The sequence below is a fragment of the Lepidothrix coronata genome, unplaced genomic scaffold, assembly GCF_001604755.1.
Source record: "Lepidothrix coronata isolate B3197 unplaced genomic scaffold, Lepidothrix_coronata-1.0 Scaffold304, whole genome shotgun sequence".
In the NCBI taxonomy this organism is placed as follows: Eukaryota; Metazoa; Chordata; class Aves; order Passeriformes; family Pipridae; genus Lepidothrix; species Lepidothrix coronata.
In genome coordinates, this window is record NW_016690484.1 from 576944 (window position 1) to 591103 (window position 14160).

The window sequence follows — 14160 nt, forward strand, 5'->3', positions numbered from 1 at the left end:
AGTGTCTGAGCCCAGCTCTTACTTCCCCAGAGTCTTCCTCAGAAGGCTGACGGTTGTACTCCTATTTTATTTCATTTTTTTTTCCCTGGAGTTTTCCATCCCTTTTAGAGCAGGTCTCCTCCTGGATAGAACTCACACTCCAGGAAGGAGCTGCTGAAATCTCCATCCTCCCCGGGCACAGCGGTGCCCTTTTGTTGTCAGGGCAGGTGGCATTGCCCCCCAGATGGGGATCAGGCTCGAGCCCCCCTGGCCTGGCAGGAGGAGAGGGGGGACCCCGCTCAGCCCTGCAGGGAGAGAGCCCTGGGGTCAACCTGCAGCTTGGCAAACCAGGGACCCTGGAGCACCCCCAGCCCTGAGCAGCTGAGACCCCCGGGAGCTGGATGGGTGGGTGGGTGGATGGGTGGATGGGTGGATGGATGGATGGGTGGATGGATGGATGGATGGATGGATGGATGGGTGAATGGGTGGGTGGATGGATGGATGGATGGATGCAGAAGCTGAAGAAGCAGAATGTGGTGTCCCTGCTTCTCTCTGGGAGGAGGGAGGCTGCTTCTGGCAGTGTAGGGATGATTCCCTGCGAGCCACTGGGGCAGGGAGGAAGTTTGGGATCTCACCGTGGCCTCAGTGCTGCTCTGGTGACAAACCAGACAGAAATAAGGCGGAAGGCTGAGTGGGACTGGCCCCATTTACGTCAGACTGGCCCCGTAACCTGGGATTTTGGGATCTGGCACGGGCGAGGTGGCTCGTGAGGGCTCAGGTGGTGGGCACAGTGCCAGTGCCTGCGGCCTCTGCCTTTGGAACTGGGGACCTTGTGCAGAGGAGTGAAATCCAAGGGCCTGCCCTGGGACAGCAGCCCAGGAAGGGAAAGCCGGCGGGAAAAGGACCCTGCCCATGATGGCCAAACTCCTGTGAGTGGAGCTGGGATGAGGAGCCATGCAGGATGTCCCCAGGGACGGGGCTGTGGCACTGAGCCCCCAGGACACTCCTCACCCCCATCCCGGGGGCAGAGGCCGCTCATCCCCCTCAGGGGGCCCAAGGTGAAGCACAGCCCGGGGTGAGCTGGTAGGAGTGCAGCCAAAAAAAACCCTCACTGCTGCTTTGCACTGAAAACACCCCGGAATTTTTCCCACATCAGTAATATGGTGTTTTGGATAAAAAGTGTAACAGTGCAGTGAAGGCTTTCACCAATTCCCAAACTTCCCTGGGATGGAGCCTTTTGGCAGGGTCAGGGTCAAACACTTGTTCCCCACTGAAGTGAGGGACTGAGCAGGTTTTTCCTTTTTCTGTTTGGCTGTGGCAGAAACCCAAGGAACTCCTTTGTTCCAGTTCAACTTCAGGGACTGGGGTTTTCTGAGGGAAAGATGTTCCATTTCCTCAGGAGCGCGTGTAAAGAAAATCCCACCGACGTGGCAAATGCCCCACAAGAAAACCCCAACCTTAAAATCCTCCTCACTTACACAATGTACGTTTTTTGTTACCTGGAGGTGCCACACAAATCTGGACCACATCCTTCCCTATCCTGGGAAGATCAAACTGTGGATTCCAAGCTAAGCAGTTTAAAAGCAAATTTAAAAAAAAAAAAAAAAAAAAAAAAAGAAAGGTAGGAAATGCAAGGAGGCTGTCAGCAACAGGAAAGCAACCACCAAGAAGCCAAACTATCGGGTTTTATTTTCGTGAGTGATTTTTTCCCTGCTCCCTGATTACCCCCGTTCCGCGGAAGGTCGCTCGGATTCCAGGCTGCCGAGTGCAGATGTTATTTCAGAGCCCGGCTCGTCTCCCTGATAATAATGACATATTTGGGCTCATTTCCACACGTTAAGTTGTTCCTGCTATTTGAGCCCGTGCCTGTCGCGGCGAAGGTGTTGACCCTGGAGAGGCACAATTGACACGGAGATGGAGGCTGATTTTTGGCGGGGCGTTTTTCAATAATCCAGTATAAATGCTAATTTATCTCCACGGCAGCTTCCACCAAAAGCGATGGTTTCTCCCAAATAATCAGCGCCAGCCTCTCCCCGCGCCGTGATCGCAGCCGAGGGCAGTTTTGCCTTGATTCGGCTCTTACCGATAATTTGCAGAGATTAAAAGGGTCTTGGAAACGGAGGCTTAAGGAATTGCTTTCTGAAGGCGTCGCGAGACTGGAAAAGGAACCCGGGGTTTCCAGCCCGCTCTGAAATCATTTCCACGCAAAGCCCGGAATTAGGAGCCCGGAGTGCCGCTGAAGGGCTGTTCGCAGGGAAGGGACGGGGTGACCGCGGCGCGGGGACAGCTCCGCTCCCGCCGCGGCGCCGGCCGGGCCTCCCGCAGGGCCGCCTCTCTCTTTCCAGGGACATCAAGCACCTCACAAGTAGCTGTGCGCAGGAATTGTTGCTCCCGGGGCCGGTGCTTGCGGCAGGAATGCCCGGCAGGAATGCCCGGCAGGAATGCCCGGCAGTGCCACCGCAGGGCACGGCCGCGCCAGGAGATCTTGTTGCAGGTTTGGACGGTCACTTACTCCAAGGCCAGGCTTAGGGGGATGTTGTTCTCCCTGCACCCAACATCTGTCCAGCCCTAGGGTTCCCTCCCCCGTGCCCCTCTTTGTGCCATGACAGTTATTCCCAGGCAGTGTGTTCCCTTGTCCTGTAGTTTTTCCCTTTTGGGATAAAACCCCCACAATAAATGTATTGGTATTCTCAATTCCTTCCCTGAAAGTCCTGCTTGCCAAATGGACTTTTATCCCTCGGGGCTCTTTCCCTGAAGAGCCCTTCTGGCCCTTTTCCCAGCACCCTCAGCAGGCAGGATGCAAATGTTTTGTGTTAGGCTGAAATCATGCCCCAACCCCCTGGTTATTCATCCCACCACCTTGCAGAGCAAGGACACGTTCCTCTGGCTGGCTGTGCCTGCCCCCTCCTCCTGGCAGCCTCGGGCAGTGCCTCCCCCACCACCGGGGTGGGTCTGGCTGTGCCTGGGAAGGTCCATCCCTGAAAAGCTCGGGCACACGGATGCTCCCTCTGGGCTCGGGTGGCAGCTCCTGCAGCCAAGGGAGGACAAGCCAGCTTTCCTCCTGCCTGCTGGAGGGGACATTTCCAGCTGCTGAGGTCCCAGGTAAATGCCTTGTGTCCTCAGATCCGGCTGAGAAAAGCCTCTGGCAAGAGAAAGGTGTGTGGATGGGAACGGGGCAGGCTCCAGTGTGGGCAGCATCGCTCCCGCTGCTCACGTGAAATGTCCCAGGCCTGCTTCTAGTTATTGATGCAACAGAGAATATTCCAGTGCTGCATGGAATATTTAGTCACTCCTAACTGGGAGGTAGTTTCTACAAGGCCATCAGACCCCTCAGGCTGGCACCTCGTGCTGCTGGACCACTCCAATGCCCCCAGAGCATCCGTGTGCTCGGCAGTCAGACACCGACTCCCCTGGGCCCTGCTGGTGCCCGTCAGCAGGGCTGGCAAACGCCACACAGGTGCCCTTTAAATCTGGCTTATGTACCCAGGGAGGCTGCAGTGAAACATCTTGTGGCTCTTGGTCTGTGGGACAGCCTGGTGTGGAGGTGATCAGAACCCCGGAGAGCCAAGTGCTGGATGGCCAGAGCTGGGAATGACAGGGCAGGGCAAGGCTGAGCCAGCAGGAGCCGGTTACACTGGATTTGTGAAGGATGTGAACCCAAAGAAGATGAGTTCTGCTCTCAAATGGGCACATGGTGGTGGGAGGTGTGTCCCAGGTTCCCTCCACAGAAAACCCCACTGCTGTAGCCACCTCCATCTGGATCCAAAGCAGCTGCACAGGGAAATCCTCTTTGGGCTGTGTGAGGCTGCAGCAGGATGAATGCCTCGCTGACGCCTTCCCAGCTTTGGGAATAGGCTGCTGCATCCCAAGGAGTGGTGTTCCCAGGCTCAGCTCCGTGCTGTGTGGTACCCTCACGTCTGTTGAACAAAACTGAGCCATTATTTTGGGGCTCTCACCTGCAGGAGTCAGCACTTCGGGGGGAAAACCCCTGGAAATGTCACGTTGCTGGAGTGCTGGAACACGCCATGCTTGGAAAAACAGCAGAGCAGAAGGAAAGAGAAGTTTCGTACTTGAACAAAGCACCCAGGCAGATGTTTAAGAGGTGCTGGCCTCTTCCAGATGGTGTTAATAAAAGATTTCATCGGGTTAAAAAAGACGAAACTTAAGTTAAGGGCCTTCTCCTCCGTGCTGTGTGCTTTCTCCTCCTCAAGGCCGTCCTTGTTTTCCCCAGCCCGGGTTCCTGCTCCGGCTCATTGTTCCCTTGCCGTGCTGCTGTGCTGTGCAGGCTCTGACCCGGCGGTGTCACGGCTTTCCCCGAGCTGTTTGTCACCATGGAGTCGTCTCTGCGAGGCAATGGTGGCATTTAAATCACACAAGCCACCCCTGGAAGGCAGCACTGCCCTCCCTAACTGGCAGAGCCGAGCGGGTGGCGCGGGTGGCACCAGTGCCCGGGGTGCTCCCGGAGGGACGCCTGGCAGGGTGGCTTTCTTCCTCTCTTTGCTCTTTTGCCCTGAAGATCCCCTGCAGGTGGCTGGGGAAGGGAGTGGAGCTGAGGGAGCCGGGTGTGGGAAGAGACACGGACGCCTGTAAGTCCCCCCTTTTTATTTCCTTGCAGGGGTCTGCCCTGCTCCGGAGCCCTTGGGCTGTTCGGGGAGGGAATCGTGCCTGAGCCCTGGGGTTGTTTATTTTTAGGGCAGGAACGGTGCCTGGGCTGTTCCATCGCGCTGTGCAGGCTCATGAGGGCAGGATGGAGGTGTCCCATGCAGAGCTGTCCCGGGCAGGGCTCCAGGTGTGGGGGATACACTCCCCAGTGCCCAGAGGGTGCATCTGCTCAGGGGCAAGGGGAGGGCTGAGAGTCTTCTCAGGGGTGTTTTGGGGGTTTTGCACTTGCCAAGAGGCAATCTTGGTGAGTTTTGATTTGTTTTTACATTCGTGTTGCATGTCTGGTGCTGGGTTTGCCTCGGGTCTAACCCCCGCCCCGCCTGCCTTGATCCCTGGGGAAGCTGGTAACTCTCCGTGCTGCTGAGCTCCTTTTCCATCTCTGGGATGGAATTGCTGCCCATGGGAGGTGTGGGACAGCTTCAGGCCCGTGTGCCAAGCGTGCCCCTGCCCTCACATCCACCCCCTGCAGGGTGGGAGCTGTGGGAGAGGGGCTGGGACCCGGCTGATGGCCACTGCTGGGATGGTGCTCGTTCCTTGGGCACCTCCAGGGGTGGGCACTCCACCACCTCCCTGGGCAGCCCCTTCCAGTGCCTGACCACCCCTTCCATGGAGAAATTCCTCCTGCTGCCCAAGCTGCCCCTCCCCTGGCCCAGGGAATGCCCCCCACTCCCCGGGCAGGAGCTGGTGTGAGCTGGTGTGGAGGTCCCGTGGCTTGAATATTTATGGCACCTTTGCTGTGTTCATTCCAGCATTAAACTGCTAATTAATTATGACATTTGTGCTACTTCATTTTTCACTGTGAATCCGCAGAACCTGGCAGGCAGTTAATTAGCTCTCTCTATGCAAAGGATACTAAGGAAAAAATAATTGCTTGAGGAATCATCGCGGCGTTCTTTCAGAAAAGGTCTTACCTACGAGCTGGCTTAGAGCTTGCAGGATTTGCACTTTGAAAGATGCCTCTGTCAAAGGCCAATCCTTTGGAAGAGAGATTTGAAGGAAAAGGTTATCTCGGAGATGTGGCTCGGTGGGTGTTATTTAGTGGTTGTAAGTCCAAGGGAAATCAATTATCTAAACAACTCCCGTTCTGGAATGGATTTCTTTATTCTTCTCTAAATATGTACTCATCTTTGTGTGCCTATTGATGTGTGCAGCCAGCAAACCCGAGACCGTGGCAGCAGCTCTGTCCTCCCTGGGCTTCTCTCAGCTCCTGCCTGGGGAGGGTGAGGGGCTTCCCCAGCCTTTTGTCTATTTAAAAACAATTTATATTGAAAAAGGAGCTGGGAGGGGGGGATGGAAGCCCCCAGTTTTACACACCCAACTTCTCTTCCCAAATGCGTGTGGATTCCAGGGACACACCAGCCTGTCAGACCCCTCGAGGGACTCGGTGGCACCACTGAAAGTGCTCTTGGGGTGGTGCTTGTGGTGCCTCCTGCCTGTGGGGTTGCTTGGTCTTCAGTTCTTGCTGCTTTTGGGGGGCATTTGCACCAAAAAACCCCAACCCCTCAGAGGGTTTGGCAGCACATCCACCTGGAGCGGGACCCCGGGGCAGCTGCTTCTCTGCTTTTCCCATCTTTGCTGCTGTTTGGACGAGATGATCTCTCAGGTCCCTTCAAACCCAAACCATTCCATGACTCTATCACAGATTTTCCATCCCCACTGTCGCTCTCCCCGTTTTCTGGCTCCTGTAACAAGGACAGGCCCGTGACCACCACGGGCTCCTCGGGACAAGGAGCAGGTTTTTTATTTTGGGACGACAAAGGCAACGAGCAAAAACGGGATAATGAAAATGGTATTTGTGCCTGCAGGGATAAACAGGCATTTTCTTAACCAGATTGGAACCTCCGGCGGGTCTCTCGCCCTCCGCTCCCCCCGCGAGAAACTTGTTTTATTAGCAGGTAGTTCCATGTTGAGGTTGCCACAGGAGCATTACAGTAATGGAGTTGACATCTATATAATGGAGTTGACATTTTATTCAAAAGGGAAAAGAAAAAGCCTTAACAAACAGGGCTTCCCTCCCCCCCCCCTTCCTTTGGTTCTGTATTTCGCTGTCATTGATCGCGTCGAGCCACAAACTTCGAACAGCCGCCCGTGCTGGCAATTTAATAAAATTTCATACAACAGGAGGTGCTTCAGGAATGCTGGTGGGATAATCAGCCTGCTGCAAACTTGAACTCTGCTGAGAAATCAAGGCAATAGCTTTGTTCGGCAGCAAATCACAGTGATTTGAATCGGTTCTTGCCAGCGAGCTCCTGGTGGCTGTCACACGCTGCATTCCAGCTCGGGCTCAGTGCTCTCAGCCAGGAGGCTGGGACAGGGCTGCCTTCCTCAGCCAGCACTAGCTGGGGATGCTGGGACAAGCTGTGTGTTGGGTTGGCATCGAATTGGGCTGGGTTGGAAGGGAAATCTTTCCCATGCCAGATTCATTAGAGCAGGTTTAGGACAGGAGGGACAAACAAGCCCGGCTGGGCCTGTGAAGGTGAAAGAAGGTGCCAGAGCAAGATGCCAGCTGGACTGTGGAAAAAAAAAGATGGGAAATGGAAGCACCAAAGCATCCTCAGTCTATAAGGCACCTATAGCCATTCCTCAGGGTGGAAAATGAGCCGTTTGGGGGTTGCAGCTCTGATTTGGGCGAGCAGGCAATGGCAGTGACCTGCAGTTCTCTCTGTTGGCACTGCCCTGCTTGTCGGGTATTCTGGGCACAGCAAAGGGATCACTCAGGAAAAACACGAGCTCTCTCCCAAAATGCTTTTGGAAAGTAATATCTTTTTAATCAACTAAAGTTAAAAGTCCCTTGGTGGGTCTGCTCTTCCCCCTGGTCTGTAATTTAAGTCACACATCTCTCTGTTTCCCTCCTGACGACTCGGCTGCTGCAGCCCATTGACATTTGTGTTTCTGATGTAATAATCGAATGCTAAAACACAGAGATTACATTTGGATCAACACATTTGGTTCTTAAACCCCGAAAGTAATTATCTTTTCTCATCTATAACGAATGGAAATGTTATTCTATTAACCATTAAGCAGCTCTATTGCCTGCACACTGGCCGGTGGCACCGCTGGGGATCCCACCCGCTGCCTCCATAGGCTTTAACCTCACAGGTTTTCCCACAGCTGGAAACTTTCTGGGGGGCTGTGGGTGATCCTGGCTCGGGAACTGATGGCCTGGATGGACACCTGCTTGAAATGACAGCGAAATCCCTTTGGTTTCACCTGGGAAGGGGCCTTGAAGGAAAGCACCTTGCTGGAGCCCGAACTGGCGGGTGCTGCCTGGCTCTCAGGGCTGGGGTTCTCCACGGGCATCCCTGTGGAGCAGGGCTGGGATCGAGGGGCATCCCTGTGGAGCAGGGCTGGGATCGAGGCCCCCCGAGGATCCCGTGGAGCACGTCGGACGTGAGGAAATGGTGTGAGTCGGCAGAGAAGTCAATAAGGGTGCGAGTCTGAAGTGGAACTTAAGCTCACGGCTGAAAACACTTTGAAAAGCACTGGCCACAATTAAGCACTTAATCAGGAGAGAGCTGCAATTTTCTGAGGCTCCGAGGACAGGAATCACAAAGTACAGATCCAGAGATAGGAAGGAAAATGTCTCTTTGGCAATTAAGACCCGTGCTGCTCAGGGGCTGGAGACGGTGTCGCTGAGTGACTTTTTGTTGCACAATTGGTACACTGAATTATCACAGACGTGAGCCGTTGTGCCTGAACTGCCACTCGAGGAGTGAAACTGCCCCTCCCGTGCAATCGTTACTCTGTGAGCCGGCTCCTGCTTTCCCTTCTTTAAAATAACAGTGCAAATTGTCTCCTTCTCCTCCCCCAGGAAATGAGGTGCTGGCCGAAGGACCCCTGCAAGCATTCCAAGGATATGAGGCTTCCCAGGCAGAGTTCTGGCCGCACACAGATGCAACCCCCACCCCGGAGAGGAGATGCAAAGGCCCCGAGGAAGGTGCTGCTCCCACAGGACGTCCTGGGGCACCTGCCTGTTGTGGGGTATCTGTCGGAGGCCCTGGTCCTGTGGGGGAAGAAAGACACGCGACACACACACGCACTAGGATGAAGAGACACACACTAGGATGAGAGATGTCTGCCTGCTCAGCGCAGCAGGCAGCTTTTTATTCAGTTCTCCCCACTTCTACTTTCCCCACACACACAACACAAACATATTCCCACAAAACCACCGAGGAATGCAGCACCCGCACTTCAGCCAAACAGATTCAACCCTGTACTCCTTATAACTCAAGGCTGTGTCCGTGGGAACTGTCTAATTAGCTCCACTGCTCCCATGGAAAACGGCCCAACACTTTGTAACATTCCAAACCCCTCAAACTTCAGTTGTGGGGCTGTGACTTCACCCCACACCTGCCCCGCTGGTTCTGGCGTTTTGGGGCTGGTTCCTCCTCTGTGCTTCCCCCCGCGGGTGGATGTGGGTGGGGATGGGTCGATGCTCTCCCTGCTCCGGCTTTTGCCTGCCCGGGGAGCTGTTCTGTGCCGGCACTGCCACAGCCCCAGCTCTGTGTGTGTCTCTGCCCTCATCCTCTGCAACCCCAGCCTGTCCCCAGCAGACCCGTGGGCAGTGCTCGGTGCTGTGCCTGCTGCTCTCCCCACTCGCTGCACACTCGATTCCAGACGACGTTGTCGAGGTTCCTTGTCGATATTTTACTTTTTATTAGAACTGTGGCTTGTCAGAACTCCTCGTTGCTTCTCCAGATGCCAATAAACACGAAGCCAATCTCCACCAGCGTGGCTCATCTTCCTTAGAGGACCTGATTCAGTGTCTCCCGGAGTCAATGTGAGTCTTTCCACTGTTTCCAGTGGGTGTCAAGTCCAGCTCTTGTTTCGGCTGAGTTGGCAGGCGCCGGCTCTGAATGGGCTCTGAGTGCTGTACACGGAGCACGAGGGGATCCTTGTTCATCTCAAGTCCCCCAAGAGCTCTCTCAGCAGCGATGGTGAACTCATCCCAAATAAATTCAGATGAAACCCTTGTATCGCACCGCGTTATATTTTGGGTTTGAAGGGGCGCAGACAAAACCTGGATTGCTGTGACTGCAATTGCCTCTGAGAGCTCTGTGGTTTTGTGCAGGCAGTTTGGGAGGTGGAGAAGGCTGGAGTGGTGTGTGTGGTTTCTTAAAGGCTGAGAATATTGATAAACTTCGTGGCAAACCGGGTAGCTGAAATATTTTTAGTTCCTCCACCGTGGTGTTTGTTCCCAAAGGTTCACAGAGCAGCGCTAACACAGCCAGTGGAGCAGCTAAGGGTGGCTTTTATCCTCTGCTGACTAACACGCTGCAGCCAGATGGAATGGAATAAATCTCTTCTTACACACAGCCAAGCCAAAACAAATATTATGCAATGATTAAGTGGCAACCCAAACAGAAGCAGGCGTCCTGTGGGCTGAAACAGGAAATCTTGGGTTACAAAACTCAAGATATGTGAATTTAATTTGATTATATGTTTGATGGCTATCTGGAGTGGGCCATGAATAATTGATGAAAACTAGAAAAGCTGCTGTTTGCCTTTAAAATCAAGCTGAAGAAAGTAGGAGCTGAGTGTTTAGGAGCATAATTACTGTTTGCATGGGTCACATGATGAGGTCCCCGCTGTCCCTGGTGGTGACCAGCAGCGGGAGCTGATGGAAGGGCAAATGTGGAATTCTCCCTATCTGGCTGCATTAGTGATTTAGCATCAATTGAGCAAGGAGGAGGAACAGCAAAGTTCTTCAGCTCCTCTGGGGCTGAGCCGGAGCAGGAACCTCCTGAAACTCTGGTAGGTGCTGTTTTTTGCCTTCACCTGGTGCAGAGTGGGAGCAGAACCTGACGCTGGGACTAAACTTAAGGTTGGAAAGGACCCCCAAGATCACCAAGTCTGACTCCTCGTGCTCTGCAGCTCCAAGTGTCTCTCCAGAAGATGCAACGACCTTAACTTTGCTGGCGGTGCCACTGAAACCCGGGTCCTTCCCACTTCATTCCAACTGGCAGAGGGCAGCCCGGGGTTAGATTTTAGGAGGAGGTCCTCGGCTGTGGGGCTGGTGAGGCGTTGGCACAGGTTGCCCAGGTGCTCCACATCCTCACTCACCACGGAGGGGGCTGCAATGCCAGGGGTTGCCTGGCAGGGAGTCCTTGCTGCTGCATGGAGATAAAGGTAGAAGAGGGACGACGGGTAAACATTCTTAAAACAAAATTATCATAAAACTTGGATTTATTCCGAGTGTTGGAAGGAGAAAACAGCCCAAGGCAGGCAGGGAAGGGAGAAAGCTTTGGTTGCTTCAGGAAGCTGAGAGGAGCTGTGCAGAGTGTTGTTCCAGAGGTGTGACCTGTGCAGGCATGTGGGGAAGGGAATGAGCTGCTCTCAGCTGAGGAGAGTGTTAAACCCCACAGGCTCTCATGGAGACATTCCAGCACCCACACACCCGAGATCCGACCTCAGCTGCATCCCAGGGAGACATGAGCAAGGGGGAGGAACAAAAGCCCTTCTTTAGAGTACTTTAAACTTCTTAACCCAGGTGCAAAGCACAGGTAGAAACAAACAGCAGCCCAAGGATCTCAGGTAGAAACCAAACAAATGGACTAGATGTGGGAAAACAGCCTGGCCTTGTTCACTGCTTTGCTCCAGCCAAAGGAGGACAGAGTTTAGCAGTGATTACTCTTGGGTTCCTATTTGGATACTTCCACAACGGCATAACAGCCAAATGGAAAGTCTGGACTGATTTAGGCTGTTTTTATGAGAGTGGCAAAAAAAATTATTGTATGTTAGGCCAGATGGCTTAAAACAGGCCACTGAGCTGATTTATTCCTTTACAGATGCTGGGGTAGCCAGGAAAAAAAAATCCAAAAGATTTTCAAAAGTTTTCCAAAAGCAAAAGGGTTCTTTAATGAGGTTAACTGGTGTCTCCGGGCTCTGGTGGGGTTGAGATAAACTGGAGGTGGGCTCATACATACCAGTGTAGAAGCAGCTGGATGTTCACAGGTGTTTTCTCAGAGTTGATGTGCCACTGCCATAACACTTCTCTTCACCAAATCCCTTCTGAAAATTTATGCTTGCACTGAAGACACCACTACCATGGTGTTGTGATCGTGGGGACCAGCTGGCAGTCACTGATTTGGTACCAGTGTGGTCCCCAGTGAGCTTGGGCAGCCCAAATTTTGACCAGGTTTCTGTCAGACGGGAGCACACAGCACTGGGGCTGCTGTTTAATAATCAGGTTTTTATTATTTACAGGTTGCAAACACAGAAGCACTTGGTTCAAGATGAAGGGAGAAGAAGAAAAAATTATCCTGAATGTCCTGGACTGAAATAAGGCAAAATGTCCTGGTTACTTTCAATATTACCATTCCTCTGTCTTTTTAGGTCCATTCTGTAATCCATCTGTCTCTACTGATTTATTTTCCCCGGGACTTTATATCAGAAGGGGGGGTTGTGGCTCCTGTGTTTGGGCAGTGCCCAGCACAGGATGCCCCAGGAGGGGATTGGGTACAGAGTGAGTGATCATTCCTCCTTCTCTTCTCCTTCCCTCCTCACCCCCATCAGCTCGATTTGCTCTGTGTTGGCTCTGGCTTGAGTTTTATTTTTGCCTCGTTCAGAAACACTTCCCTTAAGAGAACCAAAACACAAAAAGCTGGGGATGCTTCCATTGCCTTTTTCCCCCATAATATGGAGTTTTAAGTGGCCTCACTGGAGAGGGACCAATCAAGTCTCCGCCTGAGAACCTCAGCAAACAGCTGCCACCCCAAGTCACCACTAATGACAACACTGAATCCTCCTTTGTCGTGGGTTTTCATCCAGCTGTTCCCTAACTCTGAAAGGGACCATCAAAGGCAGGTTCTGTGTTTATCCATCACTTACAAAGCGTCCCCCATAAGCCATGAGTGAGTTTTTCTTTTGCCCTTCAAAGCCTTTGTCTCTGGAAATCAGTGGTGAGGATGGAACGAGCTGGAATCCATCCTAGATTGATGAGGTGCCTGGCACTGCCAGCACCCCTTCCCTTCCCAAACCTTCCCAAACCCAAACCTTTCCTTCCCAAACCTTCCCTTTCCCTTTCCCTTTCCCTTTCCCTTTCCCTTTCCCTTTCCCTTTCCCTTTCCCTTTCCCTTCCCCTTTCCTTCCTCACCAGCGATTCCCTTCCTCACCCATCAGCGTGGTGGTGACTGGTCTGATGGGCAGCCACTGCCCCCTCCACCTGGGAGAAAGGCAGTGTGGGAATTCCAACCCCCCTTGGATACCCGTGGTGAGTGCTGAGCTCTGCGGACACCTCGGCAAAGGTGACACCTCATTTCAACCCCGGGGCAGAGCAAGGCCGGGGTAGGAGCCACTTGTTTGGGATAAAATGAGTCTCCTGGGATCACCCCATGAGCTGTGCCTTACACCTGGCTCGGTTCTCAGGGCCATTGTGGGATTTTGAGAATATACCTGGGCAAGGAACCTCAAGGGTTGCTCCCCTGAAAGCACAGGTTCCAGGCTGATTCCTGCCACGTTCTCTGAATTAATCACGTTCCTGCTCCTCTGTCGGCTGTGGAAGGAAAGCTGCAGCACAGACTGGACTTCCTGAACCACTGGAGCGATTGTGGAAGCGTAAAGGGGAGGAGGAGGAATAAGCAAACCCGTCAGCCACACATGACATGAGGTGTTCCTGCAGCAGGGAGCCCCCCCTGCCCCAACCCCACGGCTCTGCCTGGAGGGGGCTGCCCCAAACAGGGTTGGGAACTTGTTTTACCCTGGGAGACGTGGTGCCAAACCCTCCCCTGTGGTGTGGCAGGGGACAGGGACAGGACTGATACGAGAATATGAAGGGTTTAAGGCCATTTTTATAAAAAATGTATTGAGGCTGAATCACCTGGTCTGATCTTGGGTAAAGAACCATGTGTGGTTTTGTCTTTTTTAGGAGTCAGTGACTTTCAAGCTTTTATGGGACAACTTTAACTAAAGCAGGAGGGAAATAACGTCTGAGTAAGAAAACAGCTGAGAAGCTTCACGACTGGGGAAGACTTGCAGGGATTTATTTTTAGAATCCTGAACAACTGGAGATGAACTCTTTTCCTTCAGACACCTCTTTCCTGCAAGACATTTGTGACACATCCCACAGGCTGGGGGGAGAGAACTGCTCCATCCCTGCACATCAGAAGACACAATCACTTTAAGCAGTTTTAAAAACTGCTTTGTTTTTTTTTTCCCCTGAAATAGTTGAAATAGTTGAGCCCGTTCAGCCAGACCCAGGCTGAGGCAGTGACAGCGTGATTTGACACAATTTATTCTGAGCAAGCTTTGCTTGCGGTTTTTATCTCACGGATAACTTTCTCCCTGAAACGGTGCTAAATCCCATGAAAAGCAGCAGATCCCTATGCAGGATCAAGGGACTCTGTTTGTTTAAGTGAATCTCTAACAATTCCAGGCAGGTTTGTCTGAGCTCTTGGATGTTTTCTGTTGAGAGCGTGGACGTGATTCCTCGCGGTTAAATCCCAAACATGTAGGTGGAACAAGGGACCATCACACACACATCCAGGTGCTCAAACCTTTGTATGGACCAATAAAATATGT